This window comes from Oryctolagus cuniculus, chromosome 15, assembly GCF_051225735.1.
Source record: "Oryctolagus cuniculus isolate XC-2025 breed Fujian yellow rabbit chromosome 15, ASM5122573v1, whole genome shotgun sequence".
NCBI lineage: Eukaryota > Metazoa > Chordata > Mammalia > Lagomorpha > Leporidae > Oryctolagus > Oryctolagus cuniculus.
This window is the reverse complement of record NC_142881.1, coordinates 55,684,644-55,706,039: the sequence shown is the minus strand read 5'-3', so window position 1 is coordinate 55,706,039 and position 21,396 is coordinate 55,684,644. Positions and strand designations below refer to the sequence as shown.

General features: G+C 42.9%; 1 long non-coding RNA gene across 3 annotated transcripts in view; it reads right to left on the bottom strand.

Moving 5' to 3' along the window:
• Positions 1-21,396, bottom strand: part of LOC138845369 (uncharacterized) — a 71,774-nt gene that overhangs the window by 18,215 nt on the left and 32,163 nt on the right. Inside the window, exon 6 of one of the 3 annotated variants that reach the window (XR_016221633.1) lies at positions 8,601-9,433. The exons of 1 other annotated variant lie outside the window; for it this stretch is intronic. This is a non-coding gene — a long non-coding RNA (uncharacterized LOC138845369). Of the gene's footprint in view, positions 1-8,600; positions 9,434-21,396 lie in introns of those variants that run through there. One more of the 3 variants, XR_016221636.1, reaches the window with a different exon arrangement.

The window sequence follows — 21,396 nt, the reverse complement described above, 5'->3', positions numbered from 1 at the left end:
TCTCAGAAGAAAGGCACTCAAATCTCTAAATCCTCGATATATTGTTATAATTTTTTATTGAAATGTTCTTTTTTATACTTAATTTTATATTTGTAATTTTGTGTACTTTTTTAGAAAGAATAAAATTAAAAATTAAAGCAATTAAATTATTTTAGATCCCCCAAAATCTAGATTTGTCCTTGAGTATAACATACATTATATGTATATATTAATATATAAAATATATTGTAAACTAATGTTAAGAACAAAAACACGGGCTGGCGCTGCGGCTTAATAGGCTAATCCTCCGCCTTGCGGCGCCGGCACACTGGGTTCTAGTCCTGGTCGGGGCGCCGGATTCTGTCCCGGTTGCCCCTCTTCCAGGCCAGCTCTCTGCTGTGGCCAGGGAAGTGCAGTGGAGGATGGCCCAAGTGCTTGGGCCCTGCACCCCATGGGTGACCAGGAGAAGCACCTGGCTCCTGGCTTCGGATCAGTGCGGTGCGGCGGCCATTGGAGGGTAAACCAACGGCAAAAGGAAGACCTTTCTCTCTGTCTCTCTCTCTCACTGTCCACTTTGCCTGTCAAAAAAAAAAAAAAAAAAAAAAAACACGAAGAAAAATCTCTATTCACAAAGAAGAATTTCCTGGGGCAGAAGAGTTTCCATAGTTTGAACCCTTGGGCAAGCTATTCTTCTCCTTGGGTCTAATCATTTTCATTTTCAAACACATTAATTTGGGCTAAGTGTTTGGCCTAGCATTGTTACCAACAGAGAGGCCTATGTCCCACATGAGAGTATCTGGGTCTGACATCTGTTTTCAGCTCATGATTCCAGTTTCCTGCTATTGCAGACCCTGGGAGGCAGCAGTGATGGCTCAAGGAGTTGGGTTTGTCCCACCCAAGCAGGAATCCCGGATTGAGTTCCTGGCTGCTAGCCTTAGCCTCGGCCCAGTCCTAGCCACTGCAAGCGTTTGGGGAAGGAATCAGTAGATGGAGCTCTCCATCTCTTTGCCTCTCTGCCTTTTAAATAAATAGATACATTTTTAAATGTTTAATTGACAGCTCCCATAGGATCTTTTTCCAATTTAGAAAATTCCAACTTCATCATATGTGTTTTGCCATACTTTTAATAATGTAATAAATATTTTAAAGGAGCTACATAGTGAGTCTTCATTTTAAAAAACTCAAGCCTTCAGTAGTATAAATAATTACAACCCTCCCACTAAGAATTTATTTTATAAATGTAAATGAAGTCTGCATATTGTTCTTAACATAAAGCCCACTAGTTATAGCATATCACCATAGAACTAATTTGCTTTATAAGGGCAAGAACACTTCTTCTACTGGCTCCAGTCGAAACCGATCATGATAAAACTACATGCTGATTTTCATTTATGTCACTACTCAAAATAATCCATTCCGAAAGAGGAAGAGGTATTTTTTACAGTCCCAATGAGACTAACTAAAAATCTCCATGTAAACCAAGTTGTTTTAGAAAGTATGAACAAAATAGATGAGACATTTATGAGAAATGGAGAACAGTTATTACTCTTTTGAGTTTAGTTACTTGACAAAGATCTGAGATGGCCTTTTAAAAATTTATAATCTAATTTAGTCCTCAAGCACAAGAACAAAAACAATCAGGAGTTGTTCATATTCTTTTCCAGTGGTGAATTCTACAACACACTGCTACTCTGTTGAGCAGAGAGGGTAGGCTGTTGGCAGTGTGGGAAAACAGGTATGATGATGTCAGGATTATCGTAAGTGAATGGAATCTTAAAGATCCACTCAAATTTACCTGTTTTAAAATGGAAAACATCAAAGTGACCTACTCTGAAGCATATAATCAGATATGTCAGATCAGGGGTGCACCTGTGACACCAAGTTTGGCACATTTTCTCCTTTACCAACCTGAACTTTGGAACGATTTGAATGCTTTTATGCCTCAATGTGTAACTGGGAGTTTATGGCACAAAATATGGAGTACTTTTTACTCCACCCACTATCAAACGTTCTCATAAATCTATAGTCATGGAGGTAGTAGATCCTGGTGCTGGTGGGGTTCAGAACAGGCTACTCCAAAATATGGCAGCACGGCCTCGGAGAAACCTCCCCCTCCTCCCTCGTGAGGCAAAACCTTCGTGTGAGAGATTCCTCCCCTACACCGTCAGGAAAGGAACAGGCTTACTCTTGAAGACAGAGACACCTAGAAGTGCCTGAACAAAGAGGCTTTGGTAAGGTCTCCTCAGGTTTTACCCTTAGATCGTATCTCTGTAGCCAATCATGCTTCCCTGCCACTGTCTGCTCTTCTTCCAACCTAAGCATAAAAACATACTCGTTGCTGTGTTTCTTTGGGTCCTCATTTCCAAAGGCTCCTATATCATGTAAAACATAAATAAATTCGTATGCTTTTTCCTTCCGTTTCTGTCTTTTACTACAGCTGTCTCGGTCGTGAACCTTAAATACGTGAAGAAAAGATACTATTTTTTCTTCTCTATGGCATGAAGGTAGACAAAGGGATCAATAGAACATAATGGAGTGCCTAGGAATTAGATGCACACACATGTAGAACCTTGCTACACAAAAGTGGTGGAAGGTATTGATGGCCAATACATACTGTTTGACTGAATGGTTACACTTATTAGAAAGAAAACTAGGGGCTGGCACTGTGGCTCAGATGTTAATGCCCTGGCCTGCAGTGCCAGCATCTCACATGGGTGCTGGTTCAAGTCCTGGCTGCTCCACTTCCAATCCAGCTCCCTGCTAACGTACATGGGAAAGCAGCTGATGATGGCCCACATCCGTGGGCCCCTGCACCCAGGTGGGAGACCCAGAAGAGCCTCATGGCTCCTGGCTTCAGATCAGCTCAGCTCTGGCCACTCACTGTGGCCACTTGGGGACTGAACCAGCAGTTGGAAGGTATCTCTCTCTCTCTCTCTCTGTTTCTACCTCTGTGTCTTTCAAATAAATAAAATAAATCTTAAAAAGAAAGAAAACTAGGGGCCGGCTCCGTGGCTCACTTGGTTTATCCTCCGCCTGCAGCACTGGCATCCCATATGGGCGCCGGGTTCTAGTCCTGGTTGCTCCTCTTCCAGTCCAGCTCTCTGCTGTGGCCCGGGAAGGCAGTGGAGGATGGCCCAGGTGCTTGGGCCCTGCACCTGCATGGGAGACCAGGAGGAAGCACCTGGCTCCTGGCTTCAGATTGGTGCAGAGCGCCGGCTATAGTGGCCATTTGGGGGGTGAACCAACGGAAGGAAGACCTTTATCTCTGTCTCTGTCTCTCTCTGTCTCTCTCTCTCTCTCTCTCTCATTGTCTATAACTGTACCTGTTGAATAAGTTAAAAAAAAAAAAGAAAGAAAACTAAGGGGCCAGCACTGTGGCATAGTGGGTTGAGCCGCCTGCGAGGTCAGCATTCCATATGGGCACCAGTTCAAGTTCTGGCTGCTCTACTTCTGATCCAGCTCCCTGCTAACATGGCTGGGAAAGCAGAAGAGGATGGTCCAAGTATTTGGGCCTCTGCACCCACATGGGAGACCCAGAAGCAGCTCTGGGCTTCTTGCTCTAGTCTGGCCTAGCCCCAGCCATAGTGGCCATTTGAGGAATAAACCAGTGGATAGAACAGCTCTTTCTCCCTGTTTCTCCTTTTCTCTCTGTAGTTCTGCCTTTCACTACTTTATATTATATACACACAGGAAATAATTCTGGGTTCATGAAACATAAAAAACCAAAACATTAAAATATTTAGGAGAAAAGTAAGAACATGTTTATGACATTAGGATAAGGGAGGATTTCTTAAACAAAACACAAAATTACAAATGATAAAGGGAAAGATTCATGAATGCAAATACATTTTAAATGCATCACAGCTCAAGTAGTTGGTTCTCAGCCATCATATAGGAAACCTGGGTTTAATTCTAGGCTCCTGGTCTTGGCCTGGACCAGCCTTGTTGCAGGTATTTGGAGAATGAACCACAGGTTGGGTGTAGTCTGTCTATATTTATGTCTGTTTTTCTCTCCTAATCCCTCTCCCCCTGCCTCTCAAGTAAAAAAAAAAAAAAATTAAAAAAAGTAAATGCATCCCTGTGCAATAATATGTTGATACATATTCACTTGTAAATATTTATTGAATTGATGTGTGTACTCTATCTCTCGTACTCTAATTTTTTTTAAAGGTTACTATGGGGCAGGCATTTAACCTAGTGGTTAACACACCAGTTAAGAAACCTGTGTCCCACATCAGAATACCTGGGTTCAATTTCCAGCTCCAGCTTCTTTTTATTATGTTTCTTTCTTATTACCATAAAAAGAACATATTTCATGAATTTTATAGGTACAGTTCTAAAAAGATAACCATACTTCCCTTCCCCCTTAAATCCTTCTCCTTTCTTCTCTTCTCTGATTTTTGTTAAGACATGCTTTCAATCCACTCTAAGGGGCCAGGCTAATTCACCACTAACCATGATATTCAACAAGTAAAAAGTGGGAAGACCACACTTCTACAGGAATATAAACAAGGGCTGAAAACAAGCATATCACAAGATGTCCGTTTCATTCCTATATGTTGTTTTGTATTCTGTATTTTTTTTTAATTTTTAAAAATTCTTTAAAAAGATTTACTTTATATATTTGAAAGAGTTACAGAGAGAGGTAGAGACAGAGAGAGAGGTCTTTCATCCATTGGTTCACTCCCCAATGGCCGCAACGGCCGGAGCTGCAACAATCTGAAGCCAGGAGCCAGGAGCTTCCTCCGGGTCTCCCACGTGGTTGCAGGGACCCAAGCACTTGGGTCATCTTCTACTGCTGTCCCAGGTCTTAGCAGAGAGCTGGATCAGAAAAGGAGCAGCGGGGAGTAGAACCGGCACCCATATGGGATGCCAGCGCTTCAGGCCAGGGCATTAACCCACTGCGCCACAGCACCGGCCACCATGATGGGCCATGGACACTGGACAGGAACCCTGCTCTACCACCAGGAATGCTGTGCTGCACCTACCTGGATCCACTGGAATAGCCCAGCTCAATGTCACTCTCAGGAATTGATGGCACCACACCTGCATGGACCTGCCAGAAAGGTCCCATCCCAGGTGACCCACAGAGACTCACAAATGCCCCACTTAGGTAGCCAGGTGCACTCTGCCTTGAACCACCAGCAGACCCACCTGCCTGCATCTCAGCTAGCAGTGCAATCCAACAGCTTAGGCCTGCAGATTCTGCTGGTGTTGGCCACAACTGAAGAAGCTAACATACATTATGGCAAAGCACTCAGCTGGAACAGAAGCCAGCACCGCATATTCACCCACCATCTGAAGACACGTTACTAAGAAAGTCTAACTACATAAGCCAGCCTATGAATTTGGTGGAGGCAGGTGATCTGACAGATGCACAAATCCTCCAGTACTGAAGCATGAAAATCAAGTACCATGATGCCTCCAAGGAGCACATTTATAACAACTTACTCAAAAGAAAAGGAAGTTAGTGAAGTTCCTGAAAAAAGACTGAAAATAATGATTTTAAGGAAACTTAGTAAAGTAAAATTTAATGTAATTAGGAAGGCAAACAGAAGTCTTTCACTGTAAGAAGCCAAAAAGTCTGATAATATACTTGACAGCCCCCAATAGCAGACTAAGCAAAAAGAATTTGTGAGCTTGAAAACATGTTTGAGATAATCCAGTTGATACAAACAAAAACACTTTTTAAAAGCTTAATTTATTTGCTATTCTGTATTAACTGTTACATTTGAGAGAAAACATATGATATTTGTCTTTTGGCAACTGGCTTATTTCACTAAGCACAATGGTTTCCAGTTATATCCATTTTGTTGCCAAAGACAAGATTTCATTCATTGTTATGGCTGTGTGCTCCACAGTATATGTACACCACATTGTCTTTATCCAGTCATCAGTTGATGGCCATCTGAGTTGATTCCATACCTCAGCTGTTGTGAATTGCAACTCCAGATTCTGACTCCAGCTTCCCACGAATAAAGACCCTGAGTAGCAGTGGTGATGGCTCAAGGAGCCAAGTTCCTGCCACTCACATGGGAGGTCCAGACTGAGTTCCTGGCTGCTGGCTTCAGCCCACCCCAGTCCCAGCCTTTGCAGGCATTTAAGGAGTGAACCAGTGGATGGGAAATCTCTTTCTCTATACCACTCAAATAAACAGAAAAGAAAAAAAAATTATCAAAAACAAGACACTATAATAAAATCAGTAGATTGTACACATTCTAGGAAGAGATACTTGCAAATCTATACCCAATGGAGGATTATAATTCAAAAAATATAAATTATTTTCTCAAGTCTAGAAAAAAAGATGAATAACCAAATAGAAAAAAGCTCAAGAGAGGCCAGCACTGTGGGGTGGTAGGTTAAGCATCCACTTGCAGCATTGGTATCCCGTATGGGCACTGGTTCAAGTACTGGCTGCTCCACTTCTGATTCAGCTCCCTGCTGATGGCCTAGGAAAGCAGTAGAAAATGGCCCATCTGCTTGGGCCACTGCACTGGTGTGGGAGATCTGGAAGAAGTTCCTGGCTTTTGGCTTTGGCTTGGCTCAGTTCCAGCTGTTGTAGCCATTTGAGGAGTGAACCAGCAATGGAAGACCCCTCCCCACCCCCTAACTATGCCTCTCAAGTAAATAAAATAAACCTTAAAAAAAAAAAAGCGTAAGAGGGGCAGGCACTGTGGCACAGTGGGTAAAGCTGTTGCTTGCAGTGCCGGCATCCCCATATGTGTGCCGGTTCGAGTCCTGGCCGCTCCATTTCCAATCCTGCTCTCTGCTGTGGCTTGGGAAAGCAGTGGAAGATGACCCAAGTCCTTGGGCTCCTGCACCTGCGTGGGAGACCTGGAAGAAGCCCCTGGCTCCTGGCTTTGGATCAGAGCAACTCCAGCCATTACAGCCAACTGGGGAGTGAACCAGCGGATGGAAGACATCTTTCTTTCTCTCTGCCTCTCCTTCTCTCTGTGTAACTCCTACTTTCAAATAAATAAATACATCTTAAAAAAAGAAAAAGCACAAGAGATATGAACAGACATGTCATAGAACAGAAATCTTGAATGGCCAATAAACATGAAAAAATGTTTAAAATCACTGGCCACATGTAAGTGAAAGTAAAAATCACAATGAGAATTACACACATGTAATTTGCAAATTGTAATGAGTCTGGTAAGATCAGATATTGGTGAGAATGTAGAGTTCAGAAATTTTTATTCATTACTAATGGGAAGAAAAATTAGTAAAAATTGCTTAGGAAAATTTGGGAAATATTGAAATACTATAATCTAGCAATACCTAAGTAAATACAGAAGATAAATTCTTCTACATATCCACAGAAAGACATGCACAAATTATTCATAGAAATGTTGTTTGCGATATAAAAGAGGTAAATAATCTAAAAATCCAATCAATAAAAGAACAGATTAGGAGCCAGTGTTGTGGTACAGTGAGTTAAGTGGCCACTTGTGAAGCCAGCATCCTACATCAGAGCAATGATTCAAGTCCCAGATACTCTGTTTCCAATCCAGCCACCTGCTAATGTGCCTGGGAAGGCAGAAGAAGATGGTCCAAGCACTTGCGTCCTGGCTTAGACCTGGCTGACTGTGGCAGCCATTTGGGGAGGGAAAAATCTCTTGTTCTCTCTTGTTCTCCCTGTTATTCTGCCTTCTGCCTTTCAAATAAGTAAACCTTTTTTTTTTTTTAAGACTTTATTTATTTGAAAGTCAGAGTTACACAGAGAGAGGAGAGGCAGAGAGAGAGAGAGGTCTTCTATCCGATGGTTCACTCCCCAATTGGCTGCAACAACTGCAGCTGCGCCGTATCGAAGCCAGGAGCTTCTTCAGGGTCTCCCAAGTGAGTACAGGGGCCCAAGGACTTGGGCCATCCTCTACTGCTTTCCCAGGCCATAGCAGAGAGCTGGATCAGAAGTGGAGCAGCCAGGTCTCGAACTGGCACTGCAGGCCAGGGTGTTAACCCACTGCGCCACAGCACCAGTCCCCAGATAATTAAATTTGAGAAAAAAAAGCAGATTAGTAAGTTATATAGTCAGATATTAGAACATTATTCAGTTAGAAAATAAACATCAACATGGATAAGTTTTAAAAACTAATGTTAGGTGGAAAGAGAAATTTACAGAAGTAAACCATGATCTGGGGTCATGACCTGGGCTTATCTTCATTAGGAAATGACCAAAGCCCTTTGAAGGAGTCAGCAAGCAGGAGCCTGGATGAGTCCTGAGAGACACCAGGCTCACCACCACTGCAATATTTGGTAGGCACAGTCCGGGCCAGGCACTGGACCCTGGATGGGAACATGGACTGTTTGCTGCAATCCTTCCAGTGTCACTCGGACTCATTTCCAGGTCTCAGGAACAGGTCCAAGCAGGACACACCTAGGTGGAAAGTGAACGTTCTCAGCCAACCCAAGAAGGAATGGAAGAGATTAGAACTTCCCCCATACAGCACCCAGGAAACCAAGTACAGACAAGCACCGGGTCAGACCCCCCCAGCCATTTATACTCAACAGGTGATGACACACATGCCTTTGAGCCATACTGCTCCAATGTAGGTTCTTTAAAAATACTTATTCATTTATTTATTTGAAAGAGCAACAGTGAGGGGAGCGGGAGAGATCTTCCACCTGCTGCTTCATTCCTAAAATGATCGTTGCACCCAGATCCAGGCCAGGCCAAAGCCAGGAAGCTGGAACTCCACCCTGGTCTCCCACATGGGTGATAGGGGCCCAGGTACTTGGCCCATCTTCTGCAGCCTTCCCAGGCACATTAACAGGAAGTGAAGCAGCTGGGACTCAGACAAGCACTCTGATATAGGTGCCAGCATCCTGAGTGGCTGCTCAACCCGCTGCGTAACAGCGCTGCCCGCTCTGATGTGGACTTTGTCTGATGCACACCTGTCAGCCTGGCAACTCCCCGCACCATCATTCTGGGGAGCCCCTTTGTCATTCCCTTGAGCTGTGTTGTCTTTTTTTTTTCCTTACTTGTTTGACTGCCATATCTTAGGAGCTGAGTGGGAGAAGAGACTTAGGGGATTTCAGCAATCAATGAGTACGGTCATTGAATCCCCTTCTTTCAGATATGGTATCCACACTCTCACTGTGCCTGGCTTCTTCCAGTTCACAGACTGTTCTTCAATCTTCAGAGCACAAGCATTCACATTCCCACTATAGTGGCAGTGGGGTCACCCCGTGGTAGTGTGGAGTGCACAGGGTGACCTAGGGGTCTACCTGCTTCTTACCAATCCTCTTCAGCCTCTGGCTCCACCTTCACTCCTGTCTCCCTGATGCCACCAATTTTGAGCCTCTTCAGGATTGTGTGGTATAAATCCAACTGGTTTGGATCTTTTCTGAGTGTCAGTTTCGGGTTTGGTTTTCTCCAGTTTGCTAAGTCTGTTCCCAGTCACACAATTGCTCCCCATCTTCTGAAACGCTGCTGGGGTGGATTGCTGATGGCCTGCAAAACAAGTGCAAGTTCAAGCTGGGCAGTAACAGAAGCAGCCAACGAGGAAGTGCCTGTTATGTGTGAATTTCTAAAGAGGTTCCCGTAGTTCAGCTGGGAAGACAGTCATGGTGGGTTCTTGCCTTAAATTAAAAATTCCTATATGCGTAGTTTAAGCAGAAGTTCAGAGACAGAACATCTTTACCTACCAGTTTATATAACAGTGTTAACTACTGGTTTGCTCCTCACAGATACATTTTCAAGTTTTTATTTTTTTATTTTTATTTTTTTTGACAGGCAGAGTGGACAGTGAGAGAGAGAGACCGAGAGAAAGGTCTTCCTTTGCGTTGGTTCACCCTCCAATGGCCGCCGCGCTGCGGCCGGCGCACCGCGCTGATCCGATGGCAGGAGCCAGGTGCTTCTCCTGGTCTCCCATGGGGTGCAGGGCCCAAGCACTTGGGCCATCCTCCACTGCACTCCCTGGCCACAGCAGAGAGCTGGCCTGGAAGAGGGGCAACCGGGACAGAATCCGGCGCCCCGACAGGGACTAGAACCCGGTGTGCCGGCGCCGCAAGGTGGAGGATTAGCCTAGTGAGCCGCGGCGCCGGCCTCAAGTTTTTATTTATTTATTTGAGAGAGAGACAGTCACAGATGGAGAAAGCTCCTCTGCACTGGTTCACTCCCCAGCTGCCTCCAATAGCTGGGACTACAGCCAGGAACTCAATCCACGTCTCCCACCTGGGCGGCAGAAACCCAATCACTTGAACAGTGACTGCCAACTTCTAGGACGTGCATTAGCAAGAAGCTAGAGTCAGGAGCTGGAGCCAGGTATCAAACCCAGACACTCTAATATGGGATAGAGACATTTTTAACCTGCACTGTAGTCGCTAGACTAAAGGCCTGCCCTCCTTTATAGTTATATTTTTAAAATATCATGTAATTAATGAAAAGGTTGTGAAACTGCACTATAGTTATGCAGACATCCTGCTGCTCTTTATATACGTAGACACCTTGAACAATGTCATCCATGTTTAGATAGGGCAGAATCACAGAGTTTGAGACCATGAAGTCCAACCCTCTCCCACTTATTTTTTTAAAAGATTTATTTATTTATTTGAAAGGCAAAGTTAGAGAGAAAGGGAAAAACAGAGCAAGGTCTTCCATCCACTGGTTCACTCCGCAGATGGCCACAACAGCTGGGGCTGGGCCAGGCGGAAGCCAGGAGCTTCATCCACGTCTCTCATGTGGGTGGCAGGGGCCTGAGTACTCTAAACTATTTTGTGCTGCTTTCCCAGACACTTTAGCAGGGAGCTGGATCAGAAGCGGAGCAGCTGAGACATGGACCAGTCAGCGCTTACATAGAATGCCAGTGTTGCAGACAGCAGCTTAACTCGTTGCACCACAACATCAGCCCCCTTCCTCTTATTTTCAAAAATAGGAACCCATTCACAGGTTGACACAATTTGTTCATGCACATTAGTAGCAGAACTACAATTATCTGTAGAAGCTCCTGATTATGGGTCAAAGTTCTTCTGCTAAATGTTCAGAGACCTCTCCTTACGGTTTTTCTCATAGTAGGCGATTTCATCAAATAATCAGTTTTTCTGTTTAGCTTTTTCCTTACCAATAACATTCAAATCATTCAAATTTTTTATGTCTCAACAATCATGCTGTGAAAAAGAGAAACTAAATTTATACATATTACCTCAGTCACCAACCAGATATTTTTATGTGAAAAATCTTTCTTTTTAAAGATTTTTTTTTTTATATTTGAAAGTCAGAGTTACAGAGAGAGGGAGAAGGACAGAGAGAGAGATCTTCTATCTGCTAGTTCACTCTCCAGATAGCTCCAAGAGCTGGGACTGGGCCAGTCTGAAGCCAGCAATATCTTCCAGGTCTCCCACATGGGTGGCAGGGACCCAAGTAGTTGGGTCATGCTCTACTGCTTTTCCCAGGCCATTACTAGGGAGCTGGATCAGAAATGGAGCAGCCGGAACATGACCCAGTACCCATATGGCATGTTGGCATCGCAGGAGGCAGCTTAACCTGCTATACCACAACACTGGCCCCGAAAAATCTGTTCTTAAAGAAGTGAGAAAATCTTAATCAGTTTCTGATGTTTGTTTAATCCAAAGTAGCTTGAGCCTTCTCTTTCATATCATCATTTCACCAGTGAGCTGTAGATCAGATGAGAATTTGCCAAGAAAGATCTGGGGGTTTCATTTGATTTAGGGCACTAGGCATTGAGCGGCTCACTGCTCCCACAGATGTCTTCAATTTTACACTAACTTCCACTTCCATTCCCATGGGTGATGTGTTGCAACATCCGCTCTGCTCTTCCACGTCGCCTTGGGAATACGACCATCTTAGGGATTCACGAAGCACACGTCCAAAAATGGATTCAATTGTGAAAACTCATTCCATTCAAACAAAGTTGGTTTCCTGCCCTTTCTCCCTAGTAAACCAACGTGCACAATGGCTTACAAGGTGATTATACATTCATTTTAAGACTTCAAGAATAGGACTCCTGACAGAATTTTCAAAGCAAAGAAAATGATCAGTTTTCATATCCCAGAGTCTTAAAACTCTGCCAAATAACTCCCTAAAATGCCTAATACACACATACACCCCACAAGTGTCTGAGCTACTGGGAAATTATTTCTGAGTAAATGAATCATCCAGGATGTTTTCACAGAAAAAATTTTTCAAATCTACTTACTTGCTTTCATTTCAGAAATCCTAACAGAATTTATAAATATTTGAATAAAAAGTAAATAAAATAGAGGAAGGTTCCAGTTTTTAAGTCAGCAGCAACAACACTATCTTCAAACTTACACTATTCTCTATTAATTATGTTGATAGATTTTAAATATTGGATAACTTGAGGTTAAATACAATGCTAGAGTCTGAAGCAACCAGAGTGCAAGATGATGCATGGATCCTACTGACTTGCAGTCCCATTCTGTGGTGCTTTATTTTCACCTGTGCCTGGTGCAGCCCAGCAACCCCTGCCATGATGAGGACAGAAAGCTAAATGGTTGGAGAGAAGCTGCCTACCATTAAATCATCTCCTTTTCAAAACCATGGGTATGAGGGGAGATTGCTGCAACATTCAGCCTTGTGCTTTCTCTTTAATGCAGTCTCACAGGTTCAGCCCCATGACCCCAGTCCTGTCTTTTCTCTTAGAATAGAAGACAACAGCCCTTTCAACAAAGCCTTACATACGGTACAAAGGAAAATAAAGAAACCATGGAATAAACAGATGTAGGTCTATATAGACCAACCACCACCTGGGTTCTTCCTCCTCTGGGTCTCTGCGTTCCTGAAATAGGTGAAACCAGAAATAATAGCTAATATTGATGAAATATTTGCTATACCTAGGTTCATATGTTGCCTCTTTTAATCTTTGCACACACTGTAACATAGAGGTCATTGTTATCCCTAGTTTACACATGAGAAAACTGATGCTTAGAGAAGTTAATTAACTTCCCATAGTCACTCAGTCAGCTGATGGTGAGTTAAACCCAAACCCTCATAGCTTAACTCCAGCCTTTACCCTTAACCAGTGCTTGCCAGAATCACCTCACAGCGACTGTTAGCATAGCTACCCCAACATTAGTGGCCTGCCTTTCATTACGCTTTAAAAACATTACCTAATTTATTGGTACCTACTGGGTACCAGTTGAGACCAATTTGGATACTCCATGAAGGAATCATCTTGTGAAGTAATTTAATATGTAAATCTTAGTGAATACATCAATATTTTATTTTAAACTGATTGATGTATAATCTTTATACAATATGCCCTATTTTCTGTATATTGATGAATTTTTATAAATACGCATACCCAGACACTCTCTACCTAACTCAAGATATACAGTATTTCCATCACCTCAAGAAATTCCCTGGACCTTTTTACAGTCATTCTCATGATCCCTACTGCCAGCCCCCGGAAACCACTCATCTGCTTTTTTTCCAGTGTAGGTTAGTTTTGACTGTACCTGTTACTTCAGCTAAATGGAATGGTACAATAGGTACTCTTTTGTGTCGAGCTATTTTAGTCTAGCATGTTTTGGAGATCCATCCATTTCTGTACTTTTCAGTAGTTAATTCTTGCTGAGTAGTATTCCATTAAATAAAGAAATCCTAAAATTTTTTATCCATTAATCTATTGATGATATTTTGGGCTTCTGGTAAGAACATTCACATATAAGCCTTGTAGTAAAATTTTCTAGGACACATGACAAATATACTTGTATGAACATTCCAGTTGCTCCACATCCTCACCAACCTTTGGTAATATCAATTTTGTGAGTTTTCACCATTTTAGTGGGTGAGTAATGATATCCTATCATTTACATTGGTATTTTCTTGATGACTGAAAATGTTGAACATCTTTTCTTCTGCTTATTGGCTGCATGTGTCTTATTCTTTTTTTATACATTTTAAATGTAAACAGTAAATGTTAATCAAAACTGAAAAAATTTTTTAAAGATTTTATTTATTTGAGAGGTAGAGTTACAGACAGTGAGAGGGAGAGACAGGCAGAAAGGTCTTCTGTCTGCTGGTTCACTTCCCAAATGGCCTCAACGACCAGAGCTGTGCCAATCCGAAGCCAGGAGCCAGGAGCCTCTTCCTGGTACCCCATATGAGCACAGGGGCCCAAGGACTTGGGCCATCCTCTACTGCTTTCCCAGGCCACAGCAGAGCTGGATTGGAAGAGGAGCAGCCAGGACTCGAGCCGGCACCCATATGGGATGCTGGTGCCACAGGAAGAGGATTAACCTAGTGCTCCACGGCACCGGCCCCTGAAAATATTTTCTTTACAAATTTAGAGAAAACCAAAAAAAGTTGCCCCTGTACATTGTATCTTTCTGGAAGAGGTCACTTTTAATCTTTCAATTATGATAATTTTTTGTAAACTGCTTTATGAGATTCTTCCACGTCTGGACAATGAGCATGCCAGGGCTGGCTTTGTGGTGTAGTGGGTGAAGCTGCCGCCTGCAGTGCCAGGATCCCATACGGGTGCTGGTTCGAGTTCTGGCTGCTCCACTTCCCATGCAGCTCTCTGCTATGGCCTGGGAAAGCAATAGAAGATGGCCCAAGTCCTTGGGCCCCTGCACCAGCGTGGGAGACTTGGAAGAAGCTCCAGGCTCCTGATTCCTGATCGGCACAGCTCCGGCCATTGTGGCCATTTGGGGAGTGAACCAGCAGCTGGAAGACTTCTCTCTGCCTCTCTGTAACTCTGCCTTGCAAATAAATAAATAATTCTTAAAAAAAAAAAAAAAAAGAAGAAGAACATGCCAAAATGCTTGAAATGAATCAAATTGAATGAACTTAAAGCAGTTACACTCTATAGGTGAAGCAGACAATGTTTAGGGGGGAAGAGGATGGGATTCTATTTTATCAAGATTTATAATTATCCATTCTATTATAAATAGCATTTCCATGTATATTATCTTACATTTCATCATTTATTATTTAACTTTCTTAGATACTATAATAACAAAGACTTACAGACTATACTTGTTTCAAAATAAAATCAGTTACAATCTACCAGCTTCTGTTAGGATAAAAAAAATTCTCCTGGGGTGGCATTTAGCCTAGTGTTAACTGGTGTTAAGACACCAGTTAGGATGCTGGCATCAATATCAGAGTACTTGAGTTTAATATCCAGCTCTGGAGGCCAGCGCTGTCGCATAGTAGGTTAAGCCTCCACCTGCAGCACCAGCATCCCATACGGGCTCTGGCTGGAGTCCCCACTGCCCCACTTGCCATTAAGCTCTCTGCTATGGCCTGGGAAAGCAGTAGAAGATGGCCCAAGTCCTTGGGCCCCTGCACCAGTGTGGGAGACCCATAAGAAGCACTTGGCTCCTGACTTTGGCCTGGTCCAGCATTGGCTGTTTCAGCCATTTGGGGAGTAAAACAGTGGATGAAAGACCTCTCTGTCTCTCCCTCTCTGTGTAGCTCTCTCAAATAAAAATAAAAGAATAAATAAAAAGTTATTTTAAAAAAAATACCCAGCTCTGGCTCCCAACTGCAGCATCCTGCTAACAATGCGCACCTTGGTAGGCAGTGGTGATAGCTAAAGAAATTGGGTCCCTGCTACCCACATGGAGTCCTGGACAAGGTCCCAGCTCCCAGTTTGACTTGACCCCAGCCCTTGGAGGCACTTGGGGAGTAATCAGGAGATAAGAGTGCTTCTTTCAATGCCTGTCTGTCTCAAAAAGAATTTTTTAACTCTTCATACTAGCTTCTTTTGGATTCATTTCCCGTCTCACAGTTTGAGCTCCCGTGACTAACACAGGGTGAGCTAAAGTGCCAGAGTTTGTGACTTTCTCTTGCCTTTTGTTTTCCCTCCAGCTTTCAAAACTTCCAGCCCCGCAGTGAGCTCACACTGCTGCTCAGCTACACAGGCCTCCTGACTGCTGATCTCATTTGATTCAACCTCCTCACGCCCGGAGCCCACCCAGAAGATGGAATCTAATGTCAAAAGCTGAGGCTAAAGTCTTATCTATTATTTTTATCCATCATCCTTAGTGGGCAAGATTTGTTTTCTTGGAGGTAGCAGTAGATGTCATATACCAAAGGAGTAAACGTTAAAATTCACAGGCCTGGTGGGAGGACACGATGATAAATAAGAGTTATGGACTTGGGCTGCCCTTTTCCACACTTCGAATATAACCATGGATGTCCCATGGTATAGCAGGTTCAGACTTTGCACATAACTTTGCGCTTTTAAAAGTTGGCTGCATGGGGGATGGAGCGGTGGCTCACTTGGCTAATCTTCCACCTGTGGTGCCGGGTTCTAGTCCTGGCTGCTCCTCTTCCAGTCTGGCTCTCTACTGTGGCCTGGGAAGGCAGTGGAGGATGGCCCAAGTCCTTGGGCCCTGCACCCACATGGGAGACCAGGAGGAGGCACCTGGCTCCTGGCCTCGGATCGGTGCAGTGCCGGCCGTAGTAGCCATTTGGGGGGTGAACCAACAGAGGGAAGATCTTTCTGTCTCTCTCTCTCTCACTGGCTAACTCTATCTGTCAAATAAGAAAAATAAATAAAAATAAATTGGCTGCCAATCCCTGGGAAGATGCATATGAGCTTTGGATTTCTCCATATGAATATTTAATTATTCAAAAGAAGGAGTGAGGATGAAACTCCAGTGGTTGTCCAATATATCTGCCAAGGTGGGCCCACCACTGTGCCAAAGTCTCCCACTGTACAGAATTCTATGTCATCTGCAATTTTCTAAACACACCAAGGATTAACACCAAAATCCATTTGAAATTTATGTAAAGCTTATGCAAAGAATAAATCATAATTTATAGCTAATGTTATAAGCAATGCTTCTTTTAAATGTCTAATATGATGTTAGAAAAGCATGTTCTTGCAATTACAGCAACAACAACTACTGAAAGAATACTAGGATGCCCATCAAGAAACCCAAAGTTTTGTCTTACCGCCGCCACTCACTACCTTTGAAATTTTGGGCATATTTTTCATTCTCTACCTATAAAACAGGGATTATAATAACTGTTTCTCCCTCCTGAGAATAACAGAAGATAAGCATCTGTAACAGTGCCTTGAGTTGCAACACAAATACAAAGTACTATTATTTTTAGTACAGAAAGCCTAGAAATAAATACCATATTGTCCTAACACTTTTATTATTTTAATTGGTCCAAATTATATTCTTGTGAGACTTTTATTTGGCTCTTTTGCAAGAAGTAGACAAAAAAAAAAGTCATGTGGAAAGAGAAATAAGAGGAGGAAATAAATGAGACTTGTTTGATTAATGTATTCTGCCAAAAATTACTGGAAGAAATGAAAAGGCAATTCTAAAGAAGATAGCTACAAGACATGGAATCCCCTTCTCAAGCTATTTCAAACCAATGCCCTATAAGAGAATGAAGCTAAACAAAGACCATATGGCATTGGAAAAATAAAGTATCAGAAGGCCCAAATAGCTAAATGGTTTCCATGATTATAAATAAAGAAGGAATACTAGCTGGTAAGTGGATCCCATTGTCAAAGAGTGCATACGTCTCCCTGAGGGTTAGCATGTTCTCACTAATTCTTTTCGCAGTAAAAAGCTGAGCATCAGACATTTCTGGTCCCTGACCTAATTCTGAAAACTTTGGCGGCCAGGGACTAACCACTGAATCTCAACAGTCAGTTTCATCTTCTCTCAATAAGGACAACTGCCTCCAAGGGCAAACAATATCAGTCTGCAGATTCTTATGTCTACTTGGCTGAATATCCACTTACCACATTTTAAGATTATGAATAGCAGCTGTTGTTTATTTGCATGTTTAAAAATGTAAAATATTCAGGACCTTTAGTAAGAAAAAGGTAAAGGCTACAAAGAAACAAAAGTGAATGGATTGCTTGGGGAAATGAAAGGTCCAGGGCAGGAGTTTACCATAGCAGCTTGGGTGCTAGCTAAGATGTCTCTGTCCAAAGTCAAAATGCCTGTGTTTGATACCGGCTCTGACTGCTGACTCCAGCTTTCTGCTCATTCAGACTGTGAGAGTCAGCAGCGATCGGTTCCTGTAACCCATGCTGGAGACTTGCATAAGTTTCCAGCTCCTGGTTTAGGCTTCAGCCCAGTCCCAGAAACAAAACATTTGGGGAGTAAACCTGCAGATGTGAGTGCACTAGCTCACTCATTCCCCCCCACCATTTATCTCTCTGCCTCTCAAAAATGAATAAATAAAAATTAAAAATGAACAAATAATTTATTTGTCTTCAACCTGCTGGGGTAAGAGATTCTCTATTTTTTGAGTAACTTCTTTCTCTCTCTCTCATTTTTTTTTAAGATGTATTTATGGGGCCGGTGCTGTGGTATAGCAGGTAAAGCCTCTGCCTGCAGAGCTGGCATCCTATACGGACACCAGTTTGAGTACCAGCTGCTCCACTTCTGATCCAACTCTCTGCTGCGGCCTGGGAAAGCAGTACAAGATGGCCCAAGTCCTTGAGCTCCTGTATCTGTGTGTGAGACCAGGAAGAAGCTCCTGGCTTCAGATCTGCACAGCTCCAGCTGTTGTGGCCAACTGGGGAGTGAACCAGCAGATGAAAGACCTCTCTCTCTCTGCCTCTCTTTCTCTCTCTGTGTGTAACTCTTTCAAATAAATAATAATAAAAAGATTTATTTATTCATTTGAGAAGCAGAGTTACAGTCAGAGGGAGGGAGAGACAGAGAGGTTTTCCATCCACTGGTTCACTCCCCAAATGGCCACAACAGCCAGAGCTGGGCTTATCCACAGCCAGGAGCCAGAGACTTCTTCCGGGTCTCCCACGTGGGTGCAGGGCCCTAAGCACTTTGGCCATCTTCCACTGCTTCCCCAGGCCATAGCAGAGAGCTGGATCACAGGTGGAGCAGCAGGAACTCAAACTGATGCCCTTATGGTGTGCTGCAGGCAGAGGCTTACCCTACTACGCCCCAGCACCAGATCCGAGATTCTCTTTCGAAACTTGAGAAAGATGCACGTAGGGTCAAATAAAAGGAAATTCTATATTGAATCATGAGACTCATAGGCAGAAATACATTGTATCATCCTATTGTTTATGTAAGTATTATAATTTTCTGGTGACTTATCTAAGTTATCATTTAGCACAGCACCAGGCATGTGGAAGTTTCCTGATAACAGCTTATTTTATATTGTCCTTCCTGGACTCCCTTCTCTGTTGGAGAGTCTGGTCTATGACCCAAATGTGGAAACTCCTCCCAGCTTGAGAAAATTGTGTGATTACTTTTGGTGGGAGAGAAGGAAACCAAGCGGCTCCTTCTCCACCATTCTGCTGATGTCTCCAGGGGAAACCAGAGAAAAGGAAAGGAAGAAATCAACACACATTCCTGTCGCTTCAGCTTTCTTTGTTCTGTTTCCATGACAGTGATATTTCACCTTGGACTTTATGATACAGAGACACCGGTAGACCGCAGTCCTGAGAAAGCACAGTGCGGGTTTGGGTGGGCATCCTCAGACATTATTTTCTTAAGTTTTTAAATTTAGGTTCATTGTATTATCAAGAATGATAACTATGAACACTAATCTTATTCCAAATTATTACCCAAATAATTTTCATGTCAAATGTTACTCATAATTTCAACATTAGAGCACAACTCAGAAAAGAGTTCATTTGGAGAAAGTCTGAGACAGTTAAAAACAACATAACAAACAAACCTACATCCACAGAAAATAGCTCAAATATATATATGCATGTATCTACACCCAATATGTATATAGAGAGTACTTCAAAAAGTTCATGGACAATGTGTATTGTTAAAAACCTTCATGGTTGGCGGGCGCCACAGTTCACTAGGCTAATCCTCCGCCTGTGGCGCTGGCACCCCAGGTTCTAGTCCCTGTCGGGGTGCCGGATTCTGTCCCAGTTGCTCCTCTTCCAGTCCAGCTCTCTGCTGTGGCCCGCAAAGGCAGTGGAGGATGGCCCAAGTGCTTGGGCCCTGCACCTGCATGGGAGACCAGGAGAAGCACCTGGCTCCTGGCTTTGGATCAGTGCAGCGCACCGGCTGTAGCGGCCACTTGAGGGGTGAACCAACGGAAAAAGGAAGACCTTTCTCTCTGTCTCTCTCTCTCTGTCTCTCATTGTCTAACTCTGCCTGTCAAAAAAAAAAAAAAGAAAGAAAGAAAGCAAGCAAGCTGCATGGATTTCAAAATATTTTTGCACCAAAAATCAACTTAGCTCTTCATTTTTCTACAAACTTATTAAAGTACCCTCATGTGCATATACAAATATAAACAGTTTATAATCTAAATTGTGATCAGAATTCTATGGACAGATAAATAAAACAAACTCTTAGTAGGAGTGATACTTAACAGATCCTAAGCCAGCAAGTCTCAAAGTATGGTCTCTAGACCAGTAGCATCAGAATAACCCTGGAACTTGTTAGAAATGCATATCGTCAGGTCCTACCCCAGACCTGCAGAGCAGCTTTGGGGATGGGGCCTACTAGTCTGTGCTTTAACTGGCAGGCCCTCCAAGTGGTTCTGATTCAATTAGGGAATAACTGCTCTAATATATATATATTATTGTTCTTATTCTACCATTATAGAAACCTGGCTCATACATAAGCCAGCTGTTGGAGCCTGGGACAAGGGCCAAGCTTGTGAATCCAGATCTTGTGCACAGCATTGGAGGAAAAAAAAAAATTGGGGCCAGTGCTGTGGTATACCTGGTTAGGCTCCAATCTACATCATCCCATATGGGCGTCAGTTCGAGCCCTGGCCACTCCACTTCTGATCCATCTCCTTGCTAATGCTCTTGGGAAAGCAGCAGCAGATGGCCCACGTGTTTTTGGGTCCCTGCACCAACATGGAAGATCTGAAACGAACTCCTGACTCCTGGCTTTGGCCTGGCCCGCCTCTGGCTGTTGTGGCCATTTGGGGAATAAACCAGTAGTTGGAAGACTTCTCTCTCCCTCTCTATAACTCTGACTTTCAAATGAATAAATAAATCTTTCAAAAATCATCTTAAGAATCAGATCTCTGAGTCCAAAGATAGATGCTTTTTTAGCTAAGGTTAGAAAACATTATTTAGAATTTTTTAGGCCTCAGAAACTTCATCTGTGATATAAATATAATAATAATGTACTAACCGCATAGAGTTTTAGGTAAGTAAAAAAAATTAGATAATGTACATAACTATAATTTTAGGCCATGAAGATCCATAAGTTCTGAAAATCTTTTCTACAGTCTTTTGATCTTGTGAGAAAACACATTTGTAGCTGCTGCTCCATGTCTCCAGCTACATAATATATAATGGAATTTAAACACAATCTACTTCTGATTTTGGTTTCTGGTAGGATAAATTTCTCCTTCAAGTTGCAAAATTATACAAGCTGTTACCCTACTCAAGACAGGATTAAGTTGACTCATATTAAAAAGAGTGCTACATGGCATTTTTCTAGAAATGAATCAAGTGATTTTCATTTAACAAAAAAACTTCTCCAAGATGAGACAAC